The sequence below is a fragment of the Cryptomeria japonica genome, chromosome 4 (genome assembly GCF_030272615.1).
Source record: "Cryptomeria japonica chromosome 4, Sugi_1.0, whole genome shotgun sequence".
Lineage (NCBI taxonomy): Eukaryota > Viridiplantae > Streptophyta > Pinopsida > Cupressales > Cupressaceae > Cryptomeria > Cryptomeria japonica.
In genome coordinates this window covers 353,029,313-353,046,013 of record NC_081408.1, presented here as the reverse complement: position 1 = coordinate 353,046,013, position 16,701 = coordinate 353,029,313, and the positions used below count along the sequence as shown (strand labels likewise).

The 16,701-nt window shown below is 38.7% G+C and overlaps 1 protein-coding gene across 2 annotated transcripts in view; it reads right to left on the bottom strand.

Annotated features, from left to right (window-relative positions):
- Window positions 1-16,701, bottom strand: part of LOC131063638 (peptide-N(4)-(N-acetyl-beta-glucosaminyl)asparagine amidase) — a 200,048-nt gene that overhangs the window by 74,776 nt on the left and 108,571 nt on the right. The gene's annotated exons all lie outside the window — the stretch shown is intronic.

Here is a 16,701-nt window from a genome sequence, read left to right as displayed (position 1 = left end):
TCAATATACTTTGGAGTTTGTAAGAACCTTGCTAGTTCTAACTCTCTTGAAATACTATTGCTGATTTGTTTATGGATTTTCAAGGGTTTTGAACAATTTTAAATAAAAAGTAACAAGTGCACTAGGCAAGAATTGCTCATAAAACTGAATAGATGCCAAATATAGGGCAATTGAATCTATATTATGAATTAGATAACTGCTGCAAATGAAACAGATACATAAAAGATACCCGTAGCTCCTTAACTTATTTTAAGTAGAGAATTTTGGAGTTTGCCAGCCAAGATTGGGAAACTAACCAAAATAGACGTACAAGTCCAGAGTACAATTTCTCCAGGCCAAAAATGTGATGAAACCACCTGAATATGCTGGGCATTGGGAATGGTGCAACCATTTTGCAAAATAAGAAGGCATTTCAGCCTTCCAGACAAAACATCCCTTTCTTGGACCCCAAGTGCCAAGCCTGAATTGTACGGCCAGCAACTGGAAACTGTACGACTGCTTATTGAAATGATGTATGCTGCTAAAAGGGGCGTCTAACCTGATTTGCCCTTTTCTTATTGAAAAATCTGCAATATCTGAATAAAAGAATCTCTGTTGAAGCACAATAAGACTCCTGAATGAAGCCTTCACAATTGCAATAATTTATCTGATCTTCCACAACCTCACAATCACAAATCCACAAAGAATTTTCGTTCTCCAATGGCCAAACCTCTGAAACACTTGTCAAAGAGTTCCACAAACCAAAATAACGAGCAATGTCAAATAATCTGTTGGTTGAAAATTTTGTACAATTGGGGAAATATACAAAATTGTGGTTTCAACCACAGCACACGAGTAAAAACTCTCCTAATTAAGGGAAGGCTCCCCCTATCTAACTACAACTTGGAAAATAAAATAAGATGGGACAGCAATCTTTCTTCTTTTTTCAGGAAAGACAATATCCTTTTCTCTTCACAGAAAAGGATGGCGATTGAATAACAGCAGTAACCACTTTCAAGTGAAATAAAAGAAAGGAAATGAAGTTTCCTGAAACCGCAAAGACTTCCGTCACTTCCTTCAGGACGGGACAACATCAAGCTCAAAGACTTGACTATTGGAAATCCTATCTACCCTTTGCTATACTAAATTTTTACAACGAATAAAAGATAACAGCTCAAAGACTGGAATAATCTATTCTTTCAACACAAAGACAAGACATAATGCAAGCTCAAAGACTTGCTGCTATTTCTTATCAAACAATAATTTTTCTCAAGAATGGACGCAAGCTCAAAGACTTGCTGCTCCTTCTAGAGATTTTCCTATTTTAATTAATCTTCTCTACTTGCAGTTCAAAGACTTCAAATCAGATTGGACTAAGCTCCTTTAGAAATACTTTGCATAGAAGAAATAAAAAGATTCAAACTCAAACATGTAGCTCAAAGACTCAAAACTTGAGTAATCCTTCTTTATTATTCTTCAAAAACTTTCAATCCACATACATAAACTCAAAGACTTCTTGCTGTAAATTTGGCAGAGTTTTTGCTTGCTTTCCAAAAGATATATTTACAATGGACCCTCAAGTATTTATAGAAGAGGAGCCTTGAGAAAAAGGTGGGAGGATCCTAACTAACTTGAGAGATTCTCTCAACCACCAAGACTCATTCAATAAATAACTGAGACTTCATTAACTAACTAAGAGTTACTCCAACTAACTAAGACTTATTCCAACTACAGTCCTAATCGAACACAACTTGTAGTTGCCTTACATGTAATTACAAAAGTGCAAGTAATGTGCAACTTGCATTTTACAAAAATTACTTTTACATGTAACTTGTCAAAACAAAATTACAACTAAAGATTACAAAAGAGGGAAAATTCAACTAAGTGTTGAAAAACACTTAAGTTGCATTTTGTGAAGACACGAATCCTTGAAATTTTCGGATGCTCGCTTCTAATTCCTCAAGATTCGGTTCATGGGTGTTCTTGGCAACAACTCAAGTCTTCACAATAGTGTCGTCACAGCGAAGGAGAGCGGAATTGTTTTTATCTAGGATAGACTAGATTTCATGCAAAAAGGCTTGGTGTTTCATCAATGCTTGAATTGAAGCTGCCGAGAATTGTTCACTCCTCCATTCATTATGAATCCTCATCTGTAAATCAGCAAGAACCTATTCTTCTGGAATCAGCTCTCCACCCTGACTTACTATATTGCAAGAGGCCCTTTCACAATGTGAGACAATACCTCGATAAACTTCATCCCGGAATCTCCTTGCATCACCGATCTCCTCAATGAGAGATTTAAGAACAAGGGTCTTGTTTTCCATGAGTTCTTCAAATTCCATGTACATGACCCTGGAAGAGATGATGGCGTGCTCCTGCAAAATACTCAACTGTTGTTGGGGCATGGTACGCCAGATTGCCAGACTTTTCTCAACACTTTCCAGATTCTTTTTGAAAGTGTTAGAGGTCTGATCCAGTTTCTCCTCAATGGTTTCCAACTTAGACATTATTTAAAAAATGTCTTTTACTACATGTACACATTGATCATGAAGCTGATCAACCCAAGAATCCAGTGCTTGTACTTTCTGAGCAGCCCTTTCCACTCCACGAATCGATTCTTGGGAACCAAAAGAACCTATGGAGTTACTCCCTTCAGCAGTAGGTTTTGTGATTTTATGAATGGCTGCCATAAGCTGTCGATTTCCCTCTTCTAGCTTGTCTTTATTCGAAAGAAGATCGTCACACCTTTGCACCAAAGAAGAAACAAAAAACTGAGCATCATGTTTAATGACCTCATGTGTTTGCTTGCCCAATTCTATCCTTGTAACCTTATAATCAGCAGCTGACATTTCATCAAGTGGCTTATCTGCAATAGGTTCCACAATTTCAGCTACTTTCATCTTGTTACTATCAACAATTACCCTAGAGATAGTCTTGGCCTTCTTAGCAACTTTGGATCTGGACTGTTTGAGTTGCTGCTAGTCAAAGGCATCAAGTGAGATCCCTTGCTTCATCCTTTTCGAGGTGAAAGAACTAAGCCATGGAGGCAAAGTCATCAACTCACTTCCAGTAAGAGCCGTAGGCAAAAGAGAAGCAGTTTCTGTTTGAATTACCGTGGTCACCCTGGGAGGAATATCTGTTTGGACAGCGACCACGGTTTGCTCAGTTACCAATGGACATGAAGATTGCCTCATGAATTCTTCAAAACCAGAAGTGGAAGTATCAATTTCTGATAACTAAATGCAAGTGGGATTATCTTCAGGAGCTTTCAACACACTTTCTTGTCGTCGATCAGGAGAAGGCTCATATGTTGAAATGGGAACTGCATTTTGAGGAGACTCATCTACGAGCAAATCAGGAGGTGAAAGAGGCGTCTCAATGGAAACTAGAGGAATGACCTCGTGAGGCGAGTCTAAAACTAGAGATTTAGGAGCATCGTCAGATTGCTGCCCCTCTTTTGGATTATCCATATCGATCACCTAAACATGGAACCGTGATTTCTCCTTCCCACGAATAGTCGTCTCCTCAGGAGGAAGCACTACTGCACGACTGACTCGTCACTTGATCATTGTGCCCGAAGATGAAGCACCCTCCTTGTTATCAATCTGAATCTCAGACTTTCATCCAAGAGGCCCCGTAGAATCATCTTCTTTACCAACCTTGATTTTGATAAGTCTAACAGCATTACTTTTCAGCCATATGTTAGTGTTGGCCAAGATAGGCTGAAATCTGTCAAGGATGGTGACGCACTCCTTGTGTGACCATTGGATCAAAGGAAGTGGAGCCTCCTCAACCCTCCGTGCAATGTATTCAGGATCAAGTATATGCCCGTCATCAATCATCCCTTGTGGGATATCTGTCAAGTTCAAGTCAACAATTTGCTCAACAGTGAGGCTGCAGTAATCCATCTTCAGAATTTCGGCTTCTATGCGAAGATCTACCCAAATGTCTTCAATGCGATGAACATGCACAAAGGATTTCTTGATCTTCTCCTTCATACCTCTATAATCAAAATCAGCTCTGGGTTTGAACCTCTTAAGCTTGATTTCCTGCAATTCAGCCTCCATGGCCTTAGCCTTCACAGATGTGACGAGGGAGTATCGACCAATTTTTAATGTGTTTGTGGTAGAGATCCCCATTCCAACCTTGTGTCTAGCAGACTGAAAAGTATGAACAGCCATGATCTGTCTTCCCAACTCCATAAGAATTATCTTATCGATTGGGTATCTTGGAAGCATATACGGCTGACCATCATAGCATCCAATCCTCATATAGGTGAAGGTGGGAAATTGCAGGAACAAACACCCATACTCAGACACCTTGACCCATGCCTCATCTGATACTCTTTTGTTCCTGAGATCTATGTCAAACTGACACATGAAATATCTGAAGAATGCATCTTGGACCCTTCTAAAATGCAGTCTGCTGGGTTTCAATGGCAACTGGTCATAATATTCCCAAACTGGTATAAGCGAGCGATCACCCTTGGTAGAAAGACCTGGAAAGTGTCTAAGTGATGCTGCTAAATATACCAAATAAGAATTCATGAAGAAGGTCATGGTGGTAGGAACTGTTGCAAGTTGTTCACACAAAGCATCGCTGATGACTTCACCCCATGAAATGTGATGTGACTGTTGTATGAACATAATGAATTGATACATCCATGGCTCAAAGACATTGGAATGCTCAAGGCCCATCATCCTGCTGAGAAGAGTGATGGTGTCTTCTATCTCCCATTTGAAATCACAATGGTACAACTTTGCCCACCTTGAGAAGGAAGGTCGTGGCTCTTGGATCCACCTATTTATGTGTCGCTTGCAATCTTTTTCCCTTTTCACATAATACTCTGCTGCACTTTCTTTGGTGATTTCCATATAAACAGGTGCAGGAGGTATTCTGAAGACCTTCTCGATTGTATCCGCATCAAGACGAATTATAGCTTCACCATCATCATTTTTTATGACTCTTAAATCCTTGTCAAAATGATGGGCGCATGCAAGAACGAACTCAGGATCTAGGGCAGCCACTGGGAAGGAAGATGCATGATGGATATGGCTGTCCAACAGCCGCTGCAAGTTGTTATCCTGTGGATCTTCTACCCTGTTGATGAATTCTGCCATATCAACGTGCCCTATCTCCGTGTCTCTGATGCGATCCAAAGGAAAAGAAACCTGGGAAGGTGCAACCTCATTTTGATATTTGTCATATTTGTATTTCATTTTCTTTGGAGTTGGAGATGCCGGCAAATCTGACATTGATTGTGAACCTGGAATGCTGTGATGAAGACTTAAAAGAGTTAAGGCAACATCATAGTTAGCTGCAAATATCATTCTTCCTTCTTCAAATGGGTAAAACTTTGATTCTTGAATTTCACGATTTTGTGAGAGGAAGAGGGGAAATATGTAGAAATGGGAAAATCTTGACTTTGACCAATTTCGGATCTTGGGAGAATTTTTGCAAGTATACAAGTTGGAAAGGACATACATGCAATCGGGGTTTTAAAACCCGAATACAAGTACACTTGCAAATTTGAAAATGGAGAAATGGACGAAAAATGAGATTTTGACTTGCGGGAAATGATGGAAATGGAAAGTATGGATATGGGGAACATGAATGGATAGAAATAGGAAAATCCGGGAAAGTCATTTTCATGAAAATGGAAAGAACTATTCAACATGTAATCCGGTTTTTAAAACCCGAATTTGCAAGGGAGGGGTAATTCACACTTTTCAACTTGGAATTTTAACCAAAAATGGTTAAATTCCTTAACCGTAGGGGAAGAACAAGAATTTCTAGCGAACTTGTAATCGAGATTAAAAATCCCAAATACAAGTAAAGAGGGAATTTTGGGAAGAACAATGCAATTCAACAATTGCATACCAAGGGGAAGATTTCTTTCACAAAAACCAATTTTTGGGGGAAGAACAAAACATGCCAAAAATGCAACTAAGAACGAAAATAAAGAAAACAAGAAAACAATAAAATGAAGGAAACAATGGAAAGAGAACATACCTTTCTTAAAAATGCAAATGCTTCTCCAATAATGCAACAATTCTTGGAATGAAGAAGCAAAACGGGTCAACAAACCCAAACCGCAATGCCAAGCCCTTTACACGTTTTTGCAAGAATGTCTTATATGGCAGCAAAATGCAAACTTGGAGGTACAAGAAGAGGTCAAATCTTCCTCAAATCCCAACGCCTTAGAATGGAAAGCAAAAACGATTCCTCTTATCAAAGATTCGTGGCATTTAAACCCTTCAAATTTGCAGCCAAAGGAATCACGTTTTTGCTAAAAACGTGGTATTCAATGCATCATCAATGGATCATTAAATGGCTCGAATCTTATCCCAAACTCCACGCCTAGGTGAGAGAGGGCAAAACGCTTTAGGAGATTGCAGATTTATGGAGTAAAAAACGCCCAAAATGTGGATTGAAAGAACCACGTTTTTGCTGATTTAGCTCCAAAAACCAGTAATATTAAACTCTAAATGGCGAAAAATGTGTTTGTAAATGCATGAAAATAGGATAGAATCCTAAACGCCTTGCATCTCTAGCAAATCTCCCAAAAAAATCGCTTTGACATCTTCAACAAATCCATTTTTCATGCAAATCGGGTTTTGGGAGACAAACAACAAGTTCAAATTACCCAAAATCATGCAAATCGGGTTTTGGGGAGAAAATAACAAGTTTTATTTTCACTTTTTCCACTTACAAGCCAAAATCAGGCTTTTTTAGACAAATTGCAAGTTTTATTTTTACTTTTCACTTATCAAGCCAAAATCGGGTTTTTTTGGACAAATGACAAGTTTAAAATTGTCAAAAATGCACTTGCAAGGCAAAATCGGGTTTTTTGGAGCAAACTGCAAGTTTAAAATACTTGTAAAAGGGAAATAAAATCCCTACAACAAGTTAGAAACACTTGCACCTATGTAATGGGGATTTAAAATCCCTATTACATATGAAAACCATTAAAGTAGGGGTTTTTTGACCAAACTGCAAGTTTACTTGCAGTTGAGCCAAAAAAACCCTATTTTAACTAAACATGACCAAAAAACAATAAAAAGATAAAAACAACAAAGGGGAAACTTAAAACAAATTACAAGTAACATATTTGAAATAAAAGTGCACATGTAATCAGTCAAAAATTCCCCTACAAAGACCAAAACAATGAATATCATTAAAACCTGCAGTTTGAAGAAAATTCTCCACCTGCAGTCGAGGTTTTAAAACCTGAAATTGAAGGAAAGGCATAGCAAATGAACCCAGAATTGGACGAAATTCGAAACGTAGTTCGAGAATGGACTGAGTATTAAGCCAGTCCAAAGATTAGTCAAAATTCTACCTCGGGAAGCATGCCATAGAGTAAAATTTTTCATTTTTTCATAAAAATTTCAACGTAGTGGTCCTTCATTTTTGGAAACAAAAATGAGTTTCCAAAAATGAGGACAACATAATCAATAATAGAGGTTGAATTGCTTGCTTTACCTTAATAAACCCAAAAAGGCACAATTTACAAGTACACCCAAATGCCTTTTAAATACATTAAAATGTATTTAATTCACTTTGCATAGTTTATTAATCAACTTGGGCACCCAAATTCACTTAAGTGATTTAATAAAAATCACTTTATAATATTTAAGTGGCTTTTACTTTAATAAAGTCACTTTATGACTTTATAATAACCATATAAGTTAATTAAATAACTTAACCACTAAAACATTAATATCTCCTTCATTATTTAGTCTTTTGACGTGTCGTCTGAAGCTGGAGTCAACACTGAATAACCCCCATGTGTCCAGGTGCCCTGACTAAAAATAGCACAATTGTCAGATTGACTTACTATAAATAGTATGTCCCTCAACTAAGCCCACACACTGACTGCTAAGGCCCTAAAACTGAACCCAAGACTGAACTAAAGAAGTGGAACTGCCACTGAGACTCTCTATCCAAAATGTTAGCCTACGAGAGTCCAAAATAATAGGCTAACCCATCAGTCACTGAAACTAACTAGAGTGGGGACAATACAGTCCGCCCTCCCTGAATTTGCTTGTCCTCAAGCAAACTTAATGCTAGATGTTGTAAAATGCTCTCACTTTCCCAAGTAGCATCCTCTATCGGCAGATCTCTCCACTTAACCAAAATTTCCCTGATGACCCGCCTCCGAAGATGATGCTCTCTAGTCTCTATGACGAGCTCAGGTACTAAAAATCAACTTCCCCTCATCATCCAAGGGTGGTAAGTCTAAAGGAGCTATATGTTGTCCCAATGCCTTCTTGAGCCGAGAAACATGGAACACATTATGAACCTTACTATCTACCAGTAAAATCTAACTCATAAGCCACCTCACCAACTCACCTGATAATCCTGAATGGCCCATAATAATGTGGCTTGAGTTTCTCTGAGCCCTTCTTCCTAAGAGAGGACTGCCTATAAGGTTGAAGCATCAAATACACCATATCCCCAATCTCAAAAGATCGCTCAACCCTCCTCTGATCAACATATTGCTTTTGCTGATTTTGAGCCTTCTGAATGTTCTCACAAAGAGCTCTCATGATATGCTTGTTCTCCTGTAATAGGTCCCCAGCACTCGTTAATTTGCAATCGCTCATCAATAAATCCAGAAAACTAGGAGCATCATAGCCATACAAAGCACTGAAAGGTGTCATCTAGATAGTCGTGTGGTGAGTGGAATTATAACAATACTCACAAAGATGCAACCACTTCACCCAAGCCTTCTGCTGCCCAGAAATGTAATTTTGCAGGTATCCTTCCACTCATTTATTGACAATCTCAGTTTGCCCATCAGTCTGAGGGTGGTAGCTAGTACTCGGAGTGAGCTTTGTCCACATAATCTGAATAACTCCTATCAAAAGTTACCCATGGATCTACTATCTCTATCACTGACAATACTCCGAGGTAGCCCGTGCAATCTGAATACCTCACGAAATAAAAGATTTTCTACCTGTGCAACCAAATAAGTAGTCATGATCCAAAAGAAATGTGCATACTTAGTCAACCGCACATAAATGTTGTCTCTCCCTTCATCTTTCGGCAAGCCCGTAAAAAAGTCCATAGACACGCATTCCCACTTCCTCTTAGGAATAGGAAGTGGCTGAAGCAACCCTTGTTTTGCTGACAAACAAAGCAATCCCTAACATACTGAAGAACATCAAATTTCAGACCCTTCCAAGTAAATCTCTCCCGTATTTGCCTATAGGTCTTAAAGTGTCTGGGATGACCAGCCATAGGTGAATCATGTAAAGATCTCAATACCTTGTTCCTCGTATCTGAATCTGGGACTGTGATGAACCCTTGCTGGTTCGACTCTTCAACCTATTGTAATCTGTAGATCTTCTTTGTAATTTTTTATTATTAAGATGGTCTTTCAGAAATAGACAGAAGTTGTAGAAGAGGGTTTCTTAATTTGCAACACATTGAAATAATACATGAATTTAATCAACTGAAACAATGAATTGGAGAATTTAGAAGCATACCCGTAGGTCCTTAGCCAATTTATTGAAAACAAAGAATAAATCAGCAACTTACAAAGTTCTGATTTTTGTTCTGGAACAATTCAGATCTGCTCTTATTTAAATACTAAGACACCCAAACAGTGGAAGATGGCGCCAATAAATGAGCAAGCTGTGTGTTTGGGAAAAGAAGCCTCCAAACCACAAAAGAATCAACAACAAAACAGTAAATAGGAAAACCCTACAACAAATCTGCCTTGTAAGAAGCCAAATCTGCTCCAATTCAATTCAATTTGACTTCTGAATGAAGCCAACCAAGCTGCAACAATTCGATTGATCTTTCACAATCTCAAAGCTACTGAATTCTAAAGAAGGCACACTCTCCAAAATAGGTCCAAACCCTAGCCGCCATAGCCAAGTGCTCAAAAGAAAATGTCAAATGCTCAATATCAAGAATGAGGTTTAATTTCCATCTTGGCTGCCTAAATGCCCAAAAAGTACGATTTTTGGCAATTAGGGTTTTAAAAATCATAACTTGCTTTTAGGGTTCCCAACTTAACCCTAAAAGCAACGCCTAACTTGGGAGATATTAATTATTCACTTAAATAAATTTAAGTGATGCACTTTGTGATTTTATATTAATATTTCATTAAAATGTTAATTGCCTGTGGGACAACTTAAAAATTCATATCTCCCTCATTATTACTCGAAAACTGAATCTGTTAGAAGTTGGGGCCACAGTTCGCCACGCCAATGAAAATAGGACCATGTTTATTTTTAGCAGTTTTTCCCTAAAAATTAGGAAATCCTCATATAATGTCAGAAACTGATGAAACGAAGACTAGAACTGAACTCAACACTGAACTAGAACAAATAGACAGGCCACTCCTTAAGATACTGCATTATTGACCCCCTTATCCCTACCCTGTTAGCCTACAAGGGTCTAAAAATAGGCTAACTCCTCGAACTCTGATGCTCACGAAAATAGGGACATTACAAGGACTAAAAAATATTCTCTTTGTAAATGATGAGATCATTCACAAGAGAGTACCTGTTGTTTTGTACTGTCCCGTAAATAATGTCAGAAGCCCACAGATTCTTTGCATACTCTGCTATAATCAAGTGTTTCCAATCTTCGGAAACATCTGCCATAGAGCTCAAATGGAGACGGCGAGATAAGGCATCAACAACAACGTTCTAAGTCCCTTTGACATAGGAGATGTCAAAATCATAAGATTGTAACTTGTTGACCCACTTCTATTAACACTCATTTAGATCCCGTTGTCCAAGTGTTGGTTGAAAATTTTGTAGACATGGGGAAATATACAAAATTGTGGTTTCAACCACAGCACACGAGTAAAAACTCTCCTAATTAAGGGAAGGCTCCCCCTATCTAACTACAACTTGGAAAATAAAATGGGATGGGACAGCAATCTTTCTTCTTTCTTCAAGAAAGACAATATCATTTTCTCTTCACAGAAAAGGATAGCGATTGAATATGAACAGCAGTAACTACTTTCAAGTGAAATGAGAGAAAGGAAATCAAGTTTCCTGAAAGCGCAAAGACTTCCGTCACTTCCTTCGGGACGGGACAGCAATATCAAGCTCAAAGACTTGACTATTGGAAGTCCTATCTACCCTTTGCTATACTAAATTTTACAATGAATAAAAGACAATAGCTCAAAGACTGGAATAATTTATTCTTTAACACAAAGACAAGAACTAATAAAAGCTCAAAGACTTGCTGCTATTTCTTATCAAACAGTAATTTTCCTCAAGAATAGACGCAAGCTCAAAGACTTGCTGCTCCTTCTAGAGATTTTCCTATTTTAATTAATCTTCTCTACTTGCAGCTCAAAGACTTCAAATCAGATTGGACTAAGCTCCTTTAGAAACACTTTGCATAGAAGATATAAAAAGATTCAAACTCAAACATGTAACTCAAAGACTCAAAACTTGCGTAATCCTTCTTTATTATTCTTCAAAAACTTTCAATCCACATACATAAGCTCAAAGACTTCTTGTTGTAAATTTGGCAGAGTTTTTGCTTGCCTTCCAAAAGATATATTTACAATGGACCTCTCAAGTATTTATAGAAGAGGAGCCTTGAGAAAAAGGTGGGAGGATCCTAACTAACTTGAGAGATTCTCTCAACCACCAAGACTCATTCAATAAATAACTGAGACTTCATTAACTAACTAAGAGTTACTCTAACTAACTAAGACTTATTCCAACTACAGTCCTAATCGGACACAACTTGTAGTTGCCCTACATGTAATTACAAAAGTGCAAGTAATGTGTAACTTGCATTTTACAAAAATTACTTTTACATGTAACTTGTCAAAAAGAAATTACAACTAAAGATTACAAAAGACGGAAAATTCAACTAAGTGTTGAAAAACACTTAAGTTGTATTTTGTGAAGACACGAATCCTTGAAATTTACGGATGCTTGCTTGTAGTTCCTCAGGATTCGGTTCATGGGTGTTCTTAGCAACAACCATAGTCTTCACAATAGTGGCGTGACAGCGGAGGAGTGCGGAATTGTCTTTATCCAGGATAGACTGGATCTCATGCAAAAAGGCTTGTTGTTTCATCAATGCTTGAATTGAAGCTGCCGAGAATTGTTCGCTCCTCCATTCATTATGAATCCTCATCTGTAAATCAGCAAGAACTTCTTCTTCTGGAATCAGCTCTCCATCCTGACTTACTACATTGCAAGAGACCCTTTCAAAATGTGAGACAATACCTCGATAGACTTCATCCCAGAATCTCCTTGCATCACTGATCTCCTCAATGAGGGATTTAAGAACAAGGGTCTTGTTTTCCATGAGTTCTTCAAATTCCAAGTACATGACCCTGGAAGAGATGATGGCGTGCTCCTGCAAAATATTGAGCTGTTGTTGGGGCATGGTACGCCAAATTGCCAGACTTTTCTCAACACTTTCCAGATTCTTTTTGAAAGTGTTAGAAGTCTGATCCAATTTTTCCTCAATGGTTTCCAACTTAGACATTATTTGAAAAATGTCTTTTACCACTTGTACACATCGATCATGAAGTTGATCAACCCAGGAATCCAGTGCTTGTACTTTCTGAGCACCCCTTTCCACTCCATGAATCGATTCTTGGGAACCAGAAGAACCTATGGAGTTACTCCCTTCAGCAGTAGGTTTTGTGATTTTATGAATGGCTGCCATGAGCTGTCGGTTTTCTTCTTCTAGCTTGTCTTTCTTTGCAAGAAGATCGTCACACCTTTGCACTAGTGAAGCAACAGAAAACTGAGCATCATGTTTAATGACCTCATGTGTTTGCTTGCCCAATTCTACCCTTGTAACCTTATAATCAGCAGCTGACATTTCATCAAGTGGTTTATCTGCAATAGGTTCCACAATTTCAGCTACTTTCATCTTGTTGCTATCAACAGTTACCCTAGAGATAGTCTTTGCCTTCTTAGCAACTTTGGATCTGGACTGTTTGAGTTGCTGGTAGTCAAAGGCATCAGGTGAGATCTCTTGCTTCTTCCTTTTTGGGGTGAAAGAACTAAGCCATGGAGGCAAAGTCATCAATTCACTTCCAGTAGCAGCCGTAGGCAAAGGAGAAGCAGTTTCTGTTTGAATTACCGTGGTCACCCTAGGAGGAATATCTGTTTGAATAGCGACCACGGTTTGCTCAATTACCAATGGACATGAAGATTGCCTCATGAATTCTTCCAAACCAGAAGTGGAAGTATCAATTTCTGATAACTGAATGCAAGTGGGATTATCTTCAGGAACTTTCAACACACTTTCTCATTGTCAATCAGCAGAAGGCTCGTATGCTGAAATGGGAATTGCATTTTGAGGAGACTCATCTATGAGCAAATCAGGAGGAGAAAGAGGCGTCTCAATGGAAACTGGAGGAATGACCTCGTGAGGCAAGTCTGAAACTGGAGACTTAGGTGCATCGTCAGATTGCTGCCCCTCTTCTGGATTATCCAGATCGATCACCCGAACATGGAACGGTGATTTCTCCTTCCCATAAGTAGTCGTCTCCTCAGGAGGAAGCACTACTGCACGACTAACTCATAACTTGATCCTTGTGCCTGAAGATGAAGCACCCTCCTTATTATCAATCTAAATCTCAAACTTCCGTCCAAGAGGCCCTGTAGAATCATCTTCTTTACCAACCTTGATTTTGATAAGTCTAACAGCATTACTTTTCAGCCATGCGTTAGTGTTGGCCAAGATAGGCTGAAATCTGTCAAGGATGTAGACGCACTCCTTGTGTGACCATTGGATCAAAGGAAGTTGAGCTTCCTCAACCCTTGGTGAAGTGTATTCAGGATCAAGTATATGCCCGTCATCGATCATCCCTTGTGGGATATCCGCCAAGTTCAAGTCAATAATTTGCTCAACAGTGAGCCTGCAGTAATCCATCTTCAGAACTTCGGCTTCCATGCGGAGATCTACCCAAATGTCTTCAATGCGATGAACATGCACAAAGGATTTCTTGATCTTCTCCTTCATACCTCTATAATCAAAATCAGCTCTAGGTTTGAACCTCTTAAGCTTGATTTCCTGCAATTCAGCCTCCATGGCCTTAGCCTTCACAGATGTGACGAGGGAGTATCGACCAATTTTCAATGGGTTTGTGGTAGAGATCCCCATTCCAACCTTGTGTCCAGCAGATTGAAAAGTATGAACAGCCATGATCTGTCTTCCCAACTCCATAAGAATTATCTTATCGATTGGGTATCTTGGAAGCATGTAAGGCTGACCATCATAGCATCCAATCCTCATATAGGTGAAGGTGGGAAATTGCAGGAACAAACACCCATACTTAGACACCTTGACCCATGCCTCATCTGATACTCTTTTGTTTCTGAGATCCACATCAAACTGACACATGAAATATCCAAAGAATGCATCTTGGACTCTTCTGAAATGCAGTCTCCTAGGTTTCAATGGCAACTGGTCATAATATTCCCAAACTGGTATAAGCGAGCGATCACCCTTCGTAGAAAGGCCTGGAAAGCGTCTAAGTGACGCTGCTAAATATACCAAATAAGAATTCATGAAGGTGGTCATAGTAGTAAGAATTGCTGCAAGTTGTTCGCACAAAGCATCGCTGATGATTTCACCCCATGAAATGTGATGCGACTGCCGTATGAACATAATGAATTGATACATCCATGGCTCAAAGACATTAGAGTGCTCAAGGCCCATCATCCTGCTGAGAAGAGTGATGGTGTCTCCTATCTCCCACTTGAAATCACAACGGTACAACTTTGCCCATCTTGATAAGGAAGGACGTGGCTCTTGGATCCACCTATTGATGTGTCGCTTGCAATCTGTTTCCCTTTTCACATAATACTCTGCTGCACTTTCTTTGGTGATTTCCATATAAATAGGTGCAGGAGGTATTTTGAAGACCTTCTCGATTGTATCCGCATCAAGACGAATTATAGCTTCACCATCATCATTTTTAATGACTCTTGACTCTTTGTCAAAATGATGGGCACATGCAAGAATGAACTCAGGTTCTAGGGCAGCCACTGGGAAGGAAGATGCATGATGGATATGGCTGTCCAACAGCCGCTGCAAGTTGTTATCCTGTGGATCTTCTACCCTGTTGATGAATTCTGCCATATCAACATGCCCTATTTCCGTGTCCCTGATGCGATCCAAAGGAGAAGAAACTTGGGAAGGTGCAAACTCATTCTGGTATTTGTCATATTTGTATTTCATTTTCTTTGGAGTTGGAGATGCTGGCAAATCTGACATTGATTGTGAACCTGGAATGCTGTGATGAAGACTTAAAAGAGTTAAGGCAACATCATAGTCAGCTGCAAATATCATTCTTCCTTCTTCAAATGGGTAAAACTTTGATCTCTGAATTTTACAGTTTTGTGAGAGGAAGAGGGGAGATATGGGAAAATCTTGACTTTGACCAATTTCGGATCTTGGGAGAATTTTCGCAAGTATACAAGTTGGAAAGGACATACATGCAATCGGGGTTTTAAAACCCGAATACAAGTACACTTGTAAATTCGAAAATGGAGAAATGGACGAAAAATGAGATTTTGACTTGCGGGAAATGATGGAAATGGAAATGGAAAGTACAGATATGTGGAACATGAATGAATAGAAATGGGAATATCCGAGAAAGGCATTTTCATGAAAATGGGAAGAACTTTTCAACATGTAATCCAGTTTTTAAAACCCGAATTTGCAAGGGAGGGGTATTTCACACTTTTCAAGCTTGGTATTTTAATCAAAAATGATTAAATTCCTTAACCGTAGGGGAAGAACAAGAATTTCCAGCGAACTTGTAATCGAGATTAAAAATCCCGAATACAAGTTAAGAGGGAATTTTGAGAAGAACAATGCAATTCAACAATTGCATTTAAAGGGGAAGATTTCTTTCACAAAAACCAATTTTTTTGGGGAAGAACATCACATGCCAAAAATGCAACTAATAACGAAAAATAAAGAAAACAAGAAAATAATAAAATGAAGAGAAGAAAGGAAGGAGAACATACCTTTCTTAAAAATGCAAAATGCTTCTCCTATAATGCAACAATTCTTGAAATGAAGAAGCAAAACCGGTGAAAAGGAGCAATCCGGAATATCAAACCCTTATCACATTTTTTGTAAAAAATACCCCAAATATAGCAGCAATCTTAAACTTGGAGGACCAAAATGCCATATGAGAGTGTGCATCCAAGTTTATTAGAGCAAAACGCCTAAGGTAGAAGAAGAAGTAATGACACCAAATGATTGAAAACGCTGCCAAATGTTAAAAACGTGGCCAAAGGGAATCACGTGGCCACCATTATAAACTCCAACGGCATCATTAAATGGTGCGAAAATCCTCTCACCCTCCACACCTAGGTAGAAGAAGACAAAACGCTTAAGGAGACTGCAGATTTATGAAGTAAAAACGCCCAAAATGTGGATTTAAAGAACCACGTTTTTGCTGATTTAGCTCCAAAAACCAGTCAATATAACCTCCATTTGGAATGAAAGATGTTGATGATTGCATGAAAATAGGGTAGAAGCAAAAACGCCTTACCTCCCTAAAAAATCTCCACAAAAAATTGCTTTGAAATCTTCAACAAATCGATTTTTCATGCAAATCGGGTTTTGGGAGACACACGACAAGTTCGATTTGCCCAAAATGAAGCAAATCGGGTTTTAGAGAGAAAATAACAAGTTTTATTTTCACTTTTTTCATTTACATGCCAAAATCGAGTTTTTTAAGACAAATGGCAA